The sequence below is a fragment of the Mus pahari genome, chromosome 16 (assembly GCF_900095145.1).
Source record: "Mus pahari chromosome 16, PAHARI_EIJ_v1.1, whole genome shotgun sequence".
Taxonomy (NCBI): Eukaryota; Metazoa; Chordata; class Mammalia; order Rodentia; family Muridae; genus Mus; species Mus pahari.
This window is the reverse complement of record NC_034605.1, coordinates 55834947-55852389: the sequence shown is the minus strand read 5'-3', so window position 1 is coordinate 55852389 and position 17443 is coordinate 55834947. Positions and strand designations below refer to the sequence as shown.

The 17443-nt window shown below is 45.5% G+C and overlaps 1 non-coding gene across 1 annotated transcript; it reads right to left on the bottom strand.

Moving 5' to 3' along the window:
• Positions 1-13905: 13905 nt before the first annotated feature.
• On the bottom strand, positions 13906-14033 carry LOC115065626. Its single transcript, XR_003845401.1, has one exon. It is a non-coding gene; the product is annotated as a small nucleolar RNA SNORA17 (small nucleolar RNA).
• Positions 14034-17443: the final 3410 nt, after the last annotated feature.

Here is a 17443-nt window from a genome sequence, read left to right as displayed (position 1 = left end):
TAAAAATACTATGTTGAAAAGAAAGTAAGAAATGGAAGGAAGGAAGGAAGGAAGGGAGGGAGGGAGGAAGGAAGGAAGGAAGGAAGGAAGGAAGGAAGGAAGGAAGGAAGGAAGGACTGGGGACTTTGAGATGGCTCGACTGGTAAAGGCACTTGCTGACAAACGTGGTGACCTGCGTTCAATCCCTGGCACCCACATGGAGGGAAGGAAGAACAGACAAAGTTGCCCTCTGACCTCCTTATGTATGAAGAATCATCGAGAACATGAGCACAGAAGCTAGGAGAGGACATCAGCTTCCCGAAAGCCAGCACAGATGGCTGTGAGCTGTGTGACGTGGGCAGTGGAGAGCAAACCCAAGCTCTCTGAGCACTCTTAGCTGCTGAGCCATCTCTCCAGCCACCAAAGGAAAAAAATTATTCAAATAAAAAAAGAAAGGAAGGAAGGAGGGAGGGAGAGAGGAAAGGAGAGAGGAGGAGGAGGGAGGGATGGGAAGAAGGAAGGAATTATTTAGCTTCCTTATCAAGAAGGAAGAAAAATCCAAACACGATGGCATGTATGTACTTATAATTCTAGCATCCAGAGACAGAGGCAGGAGAAAAGTAAGTTCCGGGTAAGCCTGGCTACAGGGGGAACCCCGAGTCAAAACCCACGTGAGTGAGCCGACAAACAAAGCTGGGGAAAAGAGAAAGAACCAGGACAACAGTACATGGAAAGAAATAGCAATGAAGATACAAGCAAGAGTCCAGGACAAGAGAACAAACAGCTGCCTGGTATAAGCCAGCAACAATGTGGCAAGAAATGTGGTTTATCGGGAAGAGCAACAGAAGAAAGCCTAGTGGGTCATTGGTTTAGAAATCCAGAGAGAAGACACTAATTCCAAAAATCAATGGCTACAAAGTATATTACTTCCAGGTCTCAATTGTTGAAATAATTATGAGTCCCAGGAAGCCATCTGAGTTCTTGCCAGCACTTGGATTGCAAGTGCATGGCACAGCACCTAGGAAGCCATCTGTGGCTCCACCCAGCACTGGCTTTGCACACGCGTGCTACTGCACCTAGCATTTCCTGGGGGGATTCTAAGGGCTCAGACTCAACTCCTCATGCTCGCAAGCAAGCTCATCTCCAGCCTCTCTAAGTAACTTTTAAAGGAATAAAGAAGATCTGCATCAAACTTTCATCACATACGCTAAGTCTCAAGGTGGGCTCCATCCTGCCACCTTGAGGAAAAACCGGAACAAACTACTTCCCGTCTGGATCCACCATGCTAAAGAAAATCAATCATCATTGCCACCAGCCTTGAGCTGAGCATTTCTTCACAGCAGAATCAATCCTCTGAAAGGGAGGACTCTCTTGTCAACATCTAATCCTATTTTCAGAGAGGCAGCCTCTGTGTGAGTAGCTCTCAGCTCTGCCTCCCACCCTGCCCCCTGCTCCCACCCCGTGCGAATGTTTGACACTGGTATTGCTTTTTGTAAACTCTTCTATAATTGAATTGGTTTTGCTCTTAATCCCTCCTAGTAATAAAACAACCAAGTAAAGTTCCATACCTCTTTCCTGACTCTATCTCTGCCTGGGGTAATCACATGGCTTCCCAGTCCCCCCCTCACCTGCCTTTTTCTCTGCTTTCTTAGGCTGTGCTGTGAAATTGCTACTAAACAGTCAACTGCTGGTGTTGGAGTCTGCCAATAGACCCTCACTCACAAAGACCACAGAGACCCACATCACTGCAAACTGCAAGAGGTTTTTATTGATCCAACATGTTGGGGACCCCCCCCTCAGCACGCAGGCAAGAGAAGAGACCCCGAACAAACAAGGAACACACTTTTTATACCTTGTAAGGGGCAGATTTAGGCAACAGGGCTAGCTGGCTTATTCTCATTGGTGTAGCAAGTAACCCTTTCAGGCATTGGTTTGCATAGGGTGACTCACTCTGCCTGCCCTTATGGTGGGTTATTATGATAGGTCAGCAAAGCAGCAGTACATTTTGAACTTATGGGTTAGCTATTAACGTCACAGCTATTAACATCACGGGGAATTCTAACAACAAGGTCAGGGCAGCTTGTGGGTTTTTTCAGAATTCAGTGTGGGGCAGGGTAGGGGAATTTTTCTGGGAACTGCTAATCTTGTTTTGGCAGCTGCAGGCTTAGTCTGGTCATTTTGTCCACAAGTTTGGAAAGTCCCTTCAGAAGGGGGAAGGGGCTGTGTGTGGTCTTGAATTTATTTTGGATTCTACACTGGATGCTCAAAAGCAGGGATTACATTGTTTCTATTTGTTACCTTTCCTAGTATAAATGCTCATGCCACAGTATCACAGGACTCCCAGCTGAGAAGAGATACACATTACCATAGCAAAACAGCACTTCCACTACAGAAACAGGACGACCATAGTGGTGTTAAGACCACAACAGTGAACTGGAGTACATTCGCTAAAAATGATGTGCAGTGGTGGTGCACACCTTTAATCCCAGCACTTGGGAGGCAGAGGCAGGTGGATTTCTGAGTTCAAGGCCAGCCTGGTCTATAGAGTGAGTTCCAGGACAGCCAGGGATACACAGAGAAACCCTGTCTCGAAAAACCAAAAAAAAAAAAAAGATGTGTTCACCACCATTACTGATAAAATGTTGATTGGGATTTGGGGATTCTTTGGTTTTGCGACAGTGTCTTGCTAGGTAGTTCAGGTTGGCTTTGGACTTGCTGTCCTCCTGCCTCAGCCTCTTTGTGCTGTAACTGCACTAACGTACTTGGAGCAGAGCTAGGAGTTTGCTTTCTGTGATGACCTTGTTCGCAAACAGATACTTTGCAAGGGGCCTGGTCAGAGGATCAAGGACCTTCATGTAAAACCAGAGACACTGAAACTTACAGAAGAGAAAGTGGGGGAAAACCTCGATCATATGGGCACAGGGGAAAATTTCCTGGACAGAACACCAATGGCTTGTGATGTAAGATCAAGAATCGACAAATGGGACCTCATAAAATTGCAAAGCTTCTGTAAGGAAAGGACACTGTCAATAAGACAAAAAGACCACCAACAAATTGGGGAAAGATCTTCACCAATCTTACATCCAATAGATATAAAGAACTCAAGAAGGTCACCAATCTTACATCCAATAGATATAAAGAACTCAAGAAGGTCGACTCCAGAGAAACAAGTAACCCTATTTAAAAATGGGATACAGAGCTAAACAAAGAAGTCTCAACTGAAGAATACCGAATGGCTGAGAAGCACCTAAAAATGTGTTCAACATCCTTAGTCATCAGGAAAATGCAAATCAAAACAACCCTGAGATTCCACCTCACACCAGTCAGAATGGCTAAGATAAAAAAACTCAGGTGACAGCAGATGCTAATGAGGATGAGGAGAAAGAGGAACACCCCTCCATTGCTGGTGTACAAATTAATTAATTAACAAATAATTTTTAGATAAAAAATAAGGCATATAGAAATGGAAGGGACTGAGGACTCTTTAAAGAGAGCAAACTGAAGGATCCCCACCTCCTCACCGAGGAACACTGCACGTACAAACCGCTCAGAACTTTGGTCATCACGAGGCGAGCACACAGCGGAGCAGCAGCGTAGAACACAGAGACCACAGTAAGCTCTTAACGCAGAGTCAAATGCATTACAACAGAGAGCCTAGGAAGTTTAATGAGCAACCTCTGTCTGTGTGCGCAGGTTCCTATGCTTACACAAGCTTCTGTGGGGACGATCAGGAGGCCAGATCAAAAATGTATAAAATACTTAAGCTTAAGTTTAATCAGTGAGGCACAAGGCTCATGCAACGGCAACTTCAAATATTATTAAAGGAAATGAAGGGAAAAGATAACAGAATTCTGAACTAAGTGTCATTCCTTAGGAGCCACGCCCCTGGTTAACTTTTTCCCCAGGGCCTCGGGCTGGGGCCTCACAGATTAAGAGGCAGGACGGCCAGTGAGCCATAGGGATTGAGCTGTGCCTACCTCCTCAGCACCGGTGTTAGAAGCGCACACCACCACATCCTGCTTCCTGTATGGGATCTGGGGATTTGAACTCAGGTCCTCATGCTTGCAAGGCATAAACTCTGCCAACTGAGCTATCTCTCCGGAGCCCCACTATTCCTTTTTCTACAAATAATACTGCAATAACTGGATAGGCACGTGTAACAGCACAAAGGGGAGCCCACATCATCCACACACCAGCTTTCCTTGAAGCAGATCAGTACAGAAGAGCTAAAACTACACACGTTCTGGAAGACCACACTGGAGTAAGACTTCATCGTGCTATGTTGCAAGGATGACTCCTTACTTGGCAGAGCCAAATGCACAAACAACAGCAGCAGATGAACTGGCCTGCGTCAAATCAAAGGCACTTAGGCTGTAAACAATACTATTAAGAAAGCAAGAGTAGAACCCACCGAAGGTCTGAACATGTTTCAAACTATATATCTGATAAGGAATCTGAATCCACCCTATGTAAAGAACTCGTACAACCCAACAAAAAGAAGACAACACAATCCTAAAATTGCAAGGAGCTCGAGCAGGCATTTCTCCAAAGGAAATAAATGGCCAATATACACACACACACTCATCACTGGTCCTTAAAGAAATGTCAATCAAAGCACACCGGAATATCACTTCCCCTTCCCACTAGGATGGATCATGACCATACTAAAAAGACAGACAAAGGGCCAAAGAGATGGTCCCGTCAGTAAACTGTTAGCTGTGAACCTCAGTTTAATCCCCAGGACCCACATAAACATGTGCATCTGTATTTCTAACCCTGTGGGGTGGAGACAGGACGGTCCCTGGAGCTCTCTGACCAGTCAGTTTAGCTGAGTAAGCACATTCCAGGTTCAGTGAGAGACCCTGTTTCAGAAAAGGAGGGTGGGAGTCGGAAGCAGTAGAGGAAGATACTCAGTGTTTACTTCTGACTTCAGAATGCATATATACACAGGTGCACCTACCTACACACACACACACACACACACACACACACACACACATGAAAAGGGTACATACAGTCCTGGCAATATTGAAGAAGGCAAAACAGTATAGAAGTAGTTTTAATTTCCTTGGGTGTCGCCAGGTGATGGTGGCACACATCTTTTTGTTTTTGTTTTTTGTTTGTTTGGTTTTTTTGTTTTTGAGACAGGGTTTCTCTGTATAACCCTGGCTGTCCTGGAACTCACTTTGTAGACCAGGCTGGCCTCACACTCAGAAATCTGCCTGCCTCTGCCTCCCAAGTGGTAGGATTAAAGTCCTGCTCCACCACACCTGGCTGGTGGCACACATCTTTAATTCCAGTACTCAGGAGGCAGAGGCCAGCCTATCTCTGAGTTCCAGGGCAGCCTGGTCTACAGAGGAAGTTCCAGGACAGCCAGGATTACATGGAGAAACTCTATCCTTAACCACCCTCTCAAGGAGCGGCCCCTTCTCTGAGAAGAAAGGGAGGGGGAATGGGAGAAGGTGGGTGGGAAGGTGAGTAGGGAGAGGTGTATGATTGGGATGAAAGTGAATGAATGAATGAATGAATGAATGAATAAATAAATAAATAAATAGAAAAAAAACCAAAAAAGTTAAAAGTTCCCTTGGATCTTGTACTGGTCACTTTAAACTGTCAATGTCATACAACCTAAGATCATCTTGGAAGAGTCTGAATAAGGAATTATCTAGATCAGATTGGTCTTTGAGTGGCTGACTTGATTATTAGTTGGGGAATAAAGACCCAGCCCACTGTGGGTGGCACCATTCCCTTGATATGGTCCCTGAGCAATATAAGAGGAAGTTAGGTGAGAGCAATCAGAAAGGATGCATGTGTTTCTTTTCTTTCTGCTCTTGACTGTGGATGAGATGCTGTGTGCTCTTGCCTTGACTTCCCTGTATTGATGGAATATAACCCGGAATTCCCTTAATAAACCCTTTCTTTACTAAAGTTGTTTCTGGCATTTTATCACAGTATTGGCACAGGGGTGGGGATAAGCCTTGAGTTTGGGTTGCTGTGATGTGAGGTTTAAGATTCTGAGTGTTCTAAAAGAACTGAAGATAGAGCTACACAAAAGTGTGCTAAGATGAGTTACAGCAGCACTGTTAAGAGTCAAAAGTAGGGAGGCACCAGCCTGTTCATCAGCTGGCAGGTGAATAACAAAATTACCGGTATGTCCTTATGAATGGCGTATTCTCAGCCACAAGAAGGAACAAAGTGCCAAAGCATCCAGGGACCGATTCTTCCTCACTATCATGTCATCCAGCGCTCAGAGAGCAAAGGAAAAACTTTTGTGAATGCTACTGAAACTTCTAGCTCCTGAAGAAGGACATTCCGTAGCCTGTGAAGGGCAGGCATTACCATAATCTTGTCTACATGGCCATCCTAGGGTGGTCTTTTCATCTTGCCCCAAAGGAGATCGTCTCTGAAGCTGAGTAAATTTTATAGGAGCTGAAGGTTTCTATTTAGAGCAGTTTTATCTGTGACTACAAAACATGTTAACATTTTCTTCTCCATATCAAAAACACACTAAAACACAATGAACCTTGAAATACCATACTCTGTGTGTATATGAATGTTTGTATATGAGTGTGTGTGTGTGTGTTCTACAAGGCCAAAAGAGGGAATTGAATACCATGGAATTGGAGTGAAGAGGTGGGTGTGAGCTGCCTGGCTTGGGTGGTGGGTGATGGGATTTGAGCTCAGTTGCTCTGGGGGCGGGGTGTTTCGCGGAACAGCAAGGGCTCTTGATGATTGAGTCATCACCTTGGCTTCTGTTCTATGCAGCCAGGCTTCTGTATTATGTAGCCATAGCCTGCGCACTGTGTGATGTTACCTCTATAAAATGCCCAAGGCAGATCTATTTATACAGACAGGAAGTATTTCAGGGGCTGCGTAGAGGAGGAGCTGAGTAGGAGATTTATGGAAACTGACTACTGATGGCTGTGGGGGCTTTCGCAGAGAAAAAGATGAAAATATCTTTATTAGAGTTTGGTGTTGCCTGCACAGCCCTGTCATCAGATTAAGAAAACAAAAACATTTGAGTAGCACACAAAATGAATGGATTATGTATTGGCTTCTATATGAATGGTAACAATGTTTCAAAGAAAATAGCAAGGAGTCCCAGAATGTGAGTTCACTGCACCAGGTCTGAAACCCTTCACTTTCCTTGTTAGACATTTCCAAAACACCAGCCTCCCAGAATAATAAATGGTTCCTGTCTCAGGTTGGCCCACCTGACTCAGTCCTTCCCCAGTGTCCTTGGTGTCAAGGGATATTGGCATCTCTGAAGGCCTCCTTGCTGTAGTTGTGAGAGTCCCCAGAACGTTCATTGGGGCTTCCTGGGGCTGAAGCCTGGGGCTGAACCTTGCAGTGCGGCTGGGGAAGGTAGAAATGTTACCAGGGGAGCCCCGGCAGAGGACACAGTGTTTGTCTTTGTGTTTTTCAGAGGACAGGATGACTCATCACATGAACTATATAGGAGGTGGGCTGGAGGTGTGCAGGACAGAAGCAAAAGGCTCAGATGCAGCAAGCTACTCCCATGCACCCTGGCAGCCCGTTCATGGTAGGACAAGTCAGCCACAACAGTCAAGAGGACCTACCCACAGCAACTCAGAGCCACTAGCCTGCCAGCTGTGAAGCCCGGGCAAGGACAGCATGCGTCATTTGGGAAGACATTCACAGCTATAAAGTTGCCACGCGACTTTCGAAAGGTAAAACAGTGGCTTGTGTAGCCTCCAGCCATTCTTGCAGAATATCTATCCCTGGTTTTAAAAAAAGAAAATGTTTGTCTTTGCAATATTTAATTAAATTTCATTTCACGGTTTAGAGATTTTCTTGATTTGACTTGCCGTCGTGCAAAAATGATCAGCCTGGCTTCTGCTCTCTAACTGAGCAGAACCATGCAAACGTTTTGAGTAAATGATCATTGCTTTTTGCCAGGAGCAGTTATTTCCCTGGGAGCCAATAGGACTGAATTATCCAAGCAAAACAGAAAGACGCCAACTGCTAGTAGATGCAGAGAGACTGACAGGAGCTCCTAAGCGTGCCTAGTACCAGGCAATCAACATCATTTTTAAACGGAAGGAGACAACAAACCCTAAAGCCCTTAAAAGTGGTAGGCAAACCTAGTCATCACCAAGTGCTGAACCAACACGCGTGCCCTGTGAACCACCTTCAGCGGAAAGGCAAAGCTCAATTGGCATGTTCCCAAACATTCGACATTTGTGCTTTTCCTTTTGGAACGTACTTCCTACATAAACAGTTTTTTAAAAAAAATTGCAATGTTTCCGGCCAGCCCACGAACGAGCTCATTTTTGAGTTGTTGTGTATCAAAACACACATCTGTGAAGGAAAGTATAAAAAGTAAGCCACAGCCATGTTGGTGATTCAAATGTAAAAATTATTATTATTATTATTTTTAAAAAGATCAATTATCTCTAAGGTCCATTCTGTGGAAATCTCGTCTCTCCAGGTGGCTGAGGTTTTATGGAGTTCCAGCATCTTTCTGGGCTCTGACCCTCCCCTGATTTGCATGCAGCCTTCAGGGGCAACAGAGACGAGGCTTGGAAGGGAGTTCAGTTAAGTTTTGAGAGTCTGATCTCAAGCGGCTTATTTTAGGCATACTTAAGCATAGCTCAATTTGGTGAAAATTATCCTGGTGATAATTAAATCAACCTGTCATGCTCAACAAAGCATATATCCGTCTCCTTGAGGAGGGGATCAGACGTGACTACATCAAAACTCATTGTAAAGTCCGTGAAGATGAGGTCTCTAGATTGAGAAAAAAACAAATTTACAATAAGGGTCTGGGGAAAGAACTGGGTGCCAGAAGTCTCCAGCCACACAGCACAAAACGTCACCAGGTGACAAAGTGCACCCAGTTTAGCCTTCTGGGCAGACAGCAGGTTTGTATTCCTTTCCTTGAAACAGTAATGTATACTTAATATTCTAGCATCAACTAGTCTGGTGGTTCTCAACCTTTCGGTCCAGACCCCTTTGGGGACTGAACAACCCTTTCACATGGGTGGCCTAAGGCCATTGGAAAACACAAATATTTACATTATAATTCATAATGGTAACAAAATTATGGTTATGAAGTAGCAATGAAAATAATTTTATGGTTGGTGTCACCACAACGTAAGGAACTGTGTTAATGAGTTGCAGCATCAGCAAGGTTGAGAACTACCGCCCTAGTTTTACGGCAGGGAAATGTTAGTGATTCCCCCAAAAGACAGACAGGAGCCGATCTGATGCAACTCACAGCAGGGTCTTTATTCTATTTGAGCTAGTCCTCCTCCCCACGTATCACCATCATGCAGGATGGTTTTTGGGGGTGGTGGGGGAAACCCCAAGTGTCTACTGGGGCAAGGCTTTATAGTAAGCAGCAAGTAGGGAGTATGTGTGCAAGCATCTGATTGGAAAAGCTACTGTGGCCTTTAACATAATTGGCTGGTGCCGGGAGTCATATCATAAACTTAACTTCTGTCCCCTCTGCATTGGTGATCATTAGGCAAGGGGTGGGCTTATAACCTGGGGTGCAGGTTTGTTGGGGGAATAACCAGGAGACACTGGTCTTGTTAAGGGTGTAACCTGGAGATGCTGGTCTTGTTGGGGATTAGCCTAGAGACTGGAGCTAGGCTCTGGTTTTGTTGGGGGGCAACTTGGAAACTAATGCTAGGTACCAGCCTGTTAGTTTACCTGAGTTCAAACTTAGGTCAGGTTCTCTAAAATGGTTCTCTAAAACTTTGGTATCTCACTAGTACATGTGTGAGTGCAAAGACCACTGTACCCCCTATAGGTGGTCCCTAAAACCAAGCTTTGTAGCCCCTTCCTCAGCATTGACGCATCCTCTTGGCAGAGAGACCAAGTCCCAGGAAGCTCCTGGAGCTTACAAGGTTCACAAGGCCCCTCCCCAAGGTTGTACAAATGGTAACAATTACTGAGAGGACAAGATTCTCCCTCTCTTGAGCAGAGCTGCCTGCATGCCCATCAAGAAAATAAGTCCTCGCCATGTATTTGGCAGGCAGCCTTTCTCCTGGATCTGTTGACTTGAACAGATTCACCTGAAAGGTTCCTCCAAGGTTTTTTGTAATTATGTAATTTGGCTCTAAAAAAAAAAAAACAAAAAAACAAACAAACAAACAAACAAAAAAAAACAAAAAAAAATCAAGTCAATTTATTGAAATAGTTGGCTCAATCCTGATGGAAGTAATCTGCTTAACACTCTCAGAAGGACTGTGTAAATCAGTGAATCGCTTGTGGAGCCTCCATTTGGAAACGATGCCATGTCTTGGAACCTTCACCACGAGGTGTTTTTCTGGTAGCAACGCTCAATGCTCAATGTCTTGGTACGCATGCGCACGGGTCCTTTCAAGGTCAGAGTCTTTTCCTTTGGCCTCTGACCCTCTCTCTCTAGGGACTTCACATTGCTGCTGGTGAGCATGCTTCGAATTCAGTGAATCAAGGCTTCAGGTTCCACCGGAGTTTTTCTGGTATCTTTGAGTGCCATGGCTGGGGCACCGCTTCCTGACTGACTTGTTCCTCAGCAGGAGCCCAACAGCAGTGGGTCAGGACAGAGCAGACTGAACCGCACTCCAGCGCGCACCACCACCACTGTGTGTCAGAAAGAATCTGGCTTCTTTTTTATCACTCACAAAAAGAATGGCATTGCATGTGTCCCATCCAGAAGCAACTGGGGACACCTGGCTAACTGTGGTGCCTGTTAGCATACCAAAAAAGCACATGCTGGCTTCCAGCATCTCTCACCTTTTCGAGTCCGGTTTAGTCCGCACAGGCTCCCTAGCTCCTCTGCTCCTCTCATCCCGCCCACCACCCTACATTTCGCCAGCTCCAGGCTTTCCTCCTTCCAGTGTTTCCTGTATGGCCCTACCATGCTGGTCACGCATTCTCTTGGCTCTCTCTCTTGGTTCTCGGTCCCCTTTTGGCCCTCTCCTCTATGTTCTCTCTTCTCTTTCTGTCACTGCCCCCACCCCCGCCTCCTCCCCTCTCTCCTCTCATGGCCTGGTCCACTCCGCTGGCTGTGGCATTTAGTCTACTGTTTTCTCTGCCCGCTCTGAACTCTCCCTGATGCCTCTGATTGCACCCTCTGTCATATCTACAATAGACACTTTCACTCTGGCTCTGTCACAACTAGCTTCAGGTGTAAATTTGACCTACATGGGAAGAGGGCACCTCCACTGAGGAACTGCTATCATCAGATTGGCCTGTGGGCATGTTTTCGAGACAGGACAATTTCTTTTTTATTTTAATTTGGGGGTTTTGCCTACACATGCCTGCCTGGCGCTCAAGGAGGCCAGGAGACTGGCAGTTGTGAACTGCTAGCCTGGGCTATGTAATGGGACCTTCTCTCAAATGGGGAAAGAAATGATTTGCATATTTAATATTAAGGTGTACTTTCATTTTGATATTATATACAATCACATCCACAAAAAATCGTGATGGAAGCATGATTTTATTTACACGAATTGAGGCTTAAAAGTGTATAATTTTTTGTGTAACAAATAAGGTCTCATAGTAGCATGTGTTTTGTAATACCATTTTTGTAAGGTCACATTAAAATAGTCATTGTGGATGAAATCAGTTATCTTTTATACTCATGGAATTATATGTATTTTTCCCTTATTCTTATGTATGCATTTTATTTTTACTTATTTTGTAAAATAATTCTGTAATGAAAGTAAAAGATCTAGGGACTGGCGAGATGGCTCAGCAGTTAAGAGCAGAGATCCTGAGTTCATTTCCCAGCAACCACATGACAGCTCACAACCATCTGTTATAGGGGATCTAACACCTTCTTCTGGCCTCTGAGGTACCAGGCATGCAAGCAGTGCACAGAAATACACACACAGGCAAAACAGTGATACACACAAAAATTAAATATATGCATATATAAGGCCTAAGGACAGGTGATCAACAGGACATAGATTTGACAAATATAGAATTGTTACCTATAATGTATAAAAATGTTTGAAATTTTACTAGAAAATGGGTTTAAAATCTCTATACTAATTGATCAAATGGTTTTGAAAAATGAATAATAATGATCAATAAACATATAAAATATGCTTACCTTAATAGCCAGAAGAAATTTATCTAAATTTTTGTTTTAAAATGAGGGGGGAGGGGAAGGCACACTAGTGACAGTGAGAGTTTGGGCCATTGTGAATGTTGCCCCTGGGAATCACTACGGTGCTTTGGAAAGCAATCTGGCAGTCACTGCTAAACAATCAAAATATGCCTACCCTTTGGCCCAGCAATCTCTATTCTCAGAATCTAGCGTCCAAAAATAAAGCACCCATCTTTGAGGTTGCCTACTGCAACATACATGACTGTCAAGGGACTGCAGGACATGTGCACAGCAGTCTCCAGCGAGACCTACACAGGATGAGTTTCTGTTTCTTCTCGAAACAGAGACTGATACTGTAAAACATTGTCTGTGGCTGAATGCTTGCCTCTGGTCACACTCTATCAATACCGGAACCTCACCGGGACCCCTCTCAGATACCCTGTTGTTGCCCTGTGTCAGGGAGATCCTGAAGTTTGGGATCTGTGGGACCAGATCCTTCATGCGCTCCAGCAGTCCATGGATGGGGTAGAAGTTGGTGTGAGCCAACTCAAAACCTTGCATCTGAGCCTGAGAGGCATCTGACCTGGCCAGCTCTCCTGCTGTCATGCCCTCTGGCTGGCTCACCCACACACAACCCCTGCTACTGGGACCAGCTCTACCCTGCTGCCCAGGAGGGGTACTAGGCTTGTTCTCTCAAGTGTTTCAGCCCGTGAGGGACAGGGACAGTTTTCCCACTGTCATGACCCTAGAGCCAGCTTTCCCATCTGCTATAGATGGCGAGGGACAAGGGAGGGGAGGAAGGCATCTCTCTCTTGTTTCCATTAGACAAGAGACAGAGCTGGCTCACCTGTAACCCCAACATCCAGGGCCAGCTCTACTGTGCTGCCCAGGTGAGATGCAGAACCTGCTCCCCTGAACGCTACAGTTGGTGAGGGACAGGGCCAGCTCTCCTGCTCTCATGACTCCAGGGCCAGATCTCCTACCTGCCACAGGTGATGAGTGACAAGTCAGGAGGAGGGTATTTTTCCTTTGTCCACACCACCTCATTGAAGACAAGTGGCAGAGCCAGCTCTCCCATGTTTGTAGCCTCGGGGCCAACTCACCTGCAACTCCTGCAATGTGTGGGGTGCTCTCCGGAGTACTGCCAACTCTCCTGATTTCCATGCCCCCCAGAGACAGCTCTCCCACGATACTCAGATGAGGCATAAGGCCAGTTCTGCACAGCCCTCAGATAGCAACATATCTCCATGCAGCAGCCCAGACCAGGGACATCTGCCTGGCCTTTGGTGGGAAGAGACCCCTGTTGCTGCAGGGCCACAGACCCAGACTTGGCTCCCAGTGTTAGCACAGGCTAGAACCTCATCACGGTGCCAGGTGGCATCACTGGCTACTCACATCAGGCTGTTTCTTACTACCCTCCAGTCTCCAGCTCTGCCTCTCTGCACTGTGCCCACATCCTTCTGTTTCTTTCTCTTCCATTTCTCCACCACTTGCTTGTTCCTTTAAGTGGCACCTGGGGTCTCTGAGTATTTGGGGTCATCTCAGGAGTGGACTCAGGGATGTTATGGTGCCAGGTAAGGGTCATCTTGAACATGATCTGCCCCCTATGCCCGTGTAACTTCTGATTGGTTACCTTGGGCTCACTCCTGCCCAGCCTACCTGAGTGGCCCTTGCAAGGGTCATCTGTCTCAGATTCACTTTTGCCCAGGGTCCGTGGTCCCAAGCAGGATTTTTCTAGTCCCTGGCTTGCTCCTCACCTAGCCTGTCTGGGCCTGCCTGGCACTGGACTGGAGGTTATCTCAGGCTAGCTCCCTGTCCATGTCCCCTGGCATCAGACTGGTCATCACCTCAGGCTCAATAATGTTAGGCTATAGATCGTTCAGATGTTCATAGGTCAGAACGCTGAGCAGAGAAGTAGCCTCTCCTCTCTGTCACCTACTGACACACACACTGACACAGTAGCCACACCTGCAATGCCTCTAGCAATGTATTTTTGATTCACCCATCACTACCCCCTCCAACTCCACCCAGATGTCTCTTCCCATGTTCCTCTTTCAGTTTTATCTTTTTTCCTCATCATAACCTACTGAGTCTGGTGAATGTTGACCACATAAGCAAGCATGAGTACAGGGTCATCCACTGGAGCATGGTCAGCCTACTGGGGCTCACACTCCTGAAGAAAACTGTCTCTCTCCCTCCTCTAACAACCACTATCCATAGCTCCTCATATGGGAGTAGGACCTTGTGTGACCTTCAAGTATCCATGCTGAATTGGTGGTAACTGTCTTGGTCTTGTTCAGGCAACCAACCTGCTGTGAATTCATGAGTGAGACCATCCTGACATGTCCAGGAGAGCCAGTTCAAAATTTCCAGCCTAGGGAATAGTGCCGCCCACAGTGGGCAGGTCTTCCCATCTGAATTAACCCTTCAAAGGCATGCCCATAGCCCATCTCCCTGGTGATTCTGGATCCTGTCAAGTTGACAACTCTATCACAGACATAAATGAAGGGGACTTTTTAAAAAATATGGTAACGTGTTTCTCCACTGAAGAATGATCAGGCCTATAAGGTTTTCAAATGAGCTAGTAGTGTGTACGTGATGGCTAAGGGGGTAAAGGAACTTGCTGAGTAAGCCTAGCATCCTGAGTTTGATTCCCAGAACCCCAAGTGGAGAGAGAGAACTGACTTCTGAAAGTTGTCTTCTGAACTCCACATGTGCCCCTCTGTATAAGAAGCCTGTACTAACTAACATGCATGCCATAACAATAAGTAAAATAAAATATTTTAAAGAGAGTTAGGGGCATCCTTTCCCATGGTCAAACCCAGTGAAATTTCCTGACCTGCTTCATCTACACACCCTTCCCAACCTTCCAGTTGCAGCCCGGGTCCCACATCCACTGCCTGGCCTCTCCCTCCTGTACCACAACTAATCTTCAGGCTTCTTTCTGGACCCTCCCTACCTATCCCCCAACCCAGAGGCTGCTCCCATGCCACATCCAACCCTTCCACCCAGCAAGATCTACCTACACACTCCAGGCATGAGCAGGAGACAGGAACATTCTTTATTCCAGCTCAGCTCTGTTCTCAATCTCCAATCAAAAGTCACAGCTGACTGAATGGATCAAGAAAAAAAATTTGCTTATCTGCAGTCTCTAAGAAACATAACTTGACTTGAAAGAATGGTACTGCCTTAGAGTAAAGGATGGATCGACAAAGTACTCCAGCCAAATGGGACCAGGAACCAAGCAGGCATTGCTACCCCAATTTCCAACAAAAGAGACCTTAAACTGAAACTAGTCAGAAGAGAGAAAGACGGAAGCTTCATTCTAATCAAGGGGACAGTTAACCCGAAGGCATTATTCTCTTGAACACTTAGGTACCAAACTCTCTTGCACCCAATTTCATAAAAAATAAACAGCATTACTGGATTTGACATCACTTAAATTGGACATCAATAGACAGGTCATCTGGGCAATTAATTAATTAATTAATAAACAGAGAAGCATCAGAAGTAACATATAGCAAATGACTTAACAGGTCTCTACAGGCTGTTTTACCCAAACAGCAAAGAAAACACAATCTACTCAGCAGCATAAAGAAACATTGTAAAATAGATCACATCCTGAGACAGAAGTTGTTATAAATTAAAAAAGACTGACATAGCCCATTGTATCTTATCCAACCACAATGCAATCAAGGAAAAAAAAATCACGGACATCCAACACATTTCTAGTAAACGCACCAACTCGGAGAGTAAGTGGCTCATTACCGAGTGATGAATGGGTCAAAAGAGAAGCATTTCTGACAATTAGGGAAATTCAAATCAAAACAACTTTGAGGTTTTATGTTACCCCAATCAAAAGAGCAGCCATCAACAAAGGGGTGGAGGGAGTGGCAGGGAACTTTCATTCACTGCTGATGGGGTTGCAAAGCCACTCTGGAAATCAGTGTGAAGAATTCCCAGAAAGTTAACCTATCACATAACCTGGCTATGTCACTCCTCGACCTACACCTGCAGGACTGGAGCCCCTACTCCACAGATACTTGCTTGGCCATGTTCACTGATGCTCTATTCACAGTCCCTAAGAGATGGGAACAACCTAGATGTCCTTCAACTGATGAATGGATAGCAAAAATGAGGTACATATACGCTATGGAATGTAAAGAACAATACACTCTGCAGGTAAAGGATGGAGTTAGAAGGACAGATCATACTAAATGAGGTAACCCAGACCCAGAAAGACAAACATCTCCTGTTCTCTATCTTCAGAGGCTCCTAGCTCCATATCTTCAGATTTGACTACTCGTTCTGGAATAATTGCAGAGATTGGGAGAGTAAGAAGGGACCATTGCCAGGTAGAGGAGTGGAGAAGCAATAGAGGGGGGGACAGTACAAGTAATCTGACCAGAGAAAGGAAGAAAGGGGGGTTCTAATCAGGGAGGGGAGGAATATACACATGAGCTAAGAGGGTGAAATAACAGTAAGTATTTCTGCAAAAGTCATAAAGAATCACACTATCAATACCTCCCCAACCCTAGAATAATCAAAAGTAAATATTCATATAGCTTTTAAATAAAATTTTCTCATCTGGTCTGACAACATTCTCTCCAAGAATCAAAGACCACCTGTACTGGCTAGTTTTGTGTCAACTTGACAAAGGCTGGAGTTATCACAAAGAAAGGAGCTTCAGTTGGGGAAATGCCTCCACGAGATCCAGCTGTAAGGCATTTTCTCAATTAGTGATCAAGGGTGGGAGGTCCCCTTGTGGGTGGGGCCATCTCTGGGCTGGTATTCTTGGCTCTATAATGGAGCAGGCTGAGCAAGCTAGAGGAGGCAAGCCAATAAAGAACATCCTTCCATGGCCTCTGCATCAGCTCCTGCTTCCTGACCTGCTTGAGTTCCAGTCCTGACTTCCTTCAGTGATGAACAGCAATGCGGAAATACAAGCTGAATAAACCCTTTTCTCCCCAACTTGCTTCTTGATCATGATGTTTGTGCAGGAATAGAAACCCTGACTAAGACACCACCTAACAAATAAACCCAACACCAGCTGTGAGAACTTCCTTTTGAGATGCTGGTCAATGCTGTTCAAGAAACTATGGCTATTGCCTTTGGTTTCCAGCCAGAGGTGAAAGGTAAGTTCCTACTGCTGGAGACACCATGAACTTCAAAAATAGGGCCCAGGGGACCCTGAGCAGGGACTTACCCGAACACCTCTGCCATGTGGACTAGCGATGCCAGACAAGCATCTACTAGAAGATGCCAGGCAAACTTCCAAAGTAGGGGAGCTGCTGACAGTTCTAACCGACCATGGCTTCTACAAACCATCACCACAGACAGCATGGCCGTGTAGCATTGAGGGTGCAGCAGTGGCACGCATACCACAGCAGTAAACAG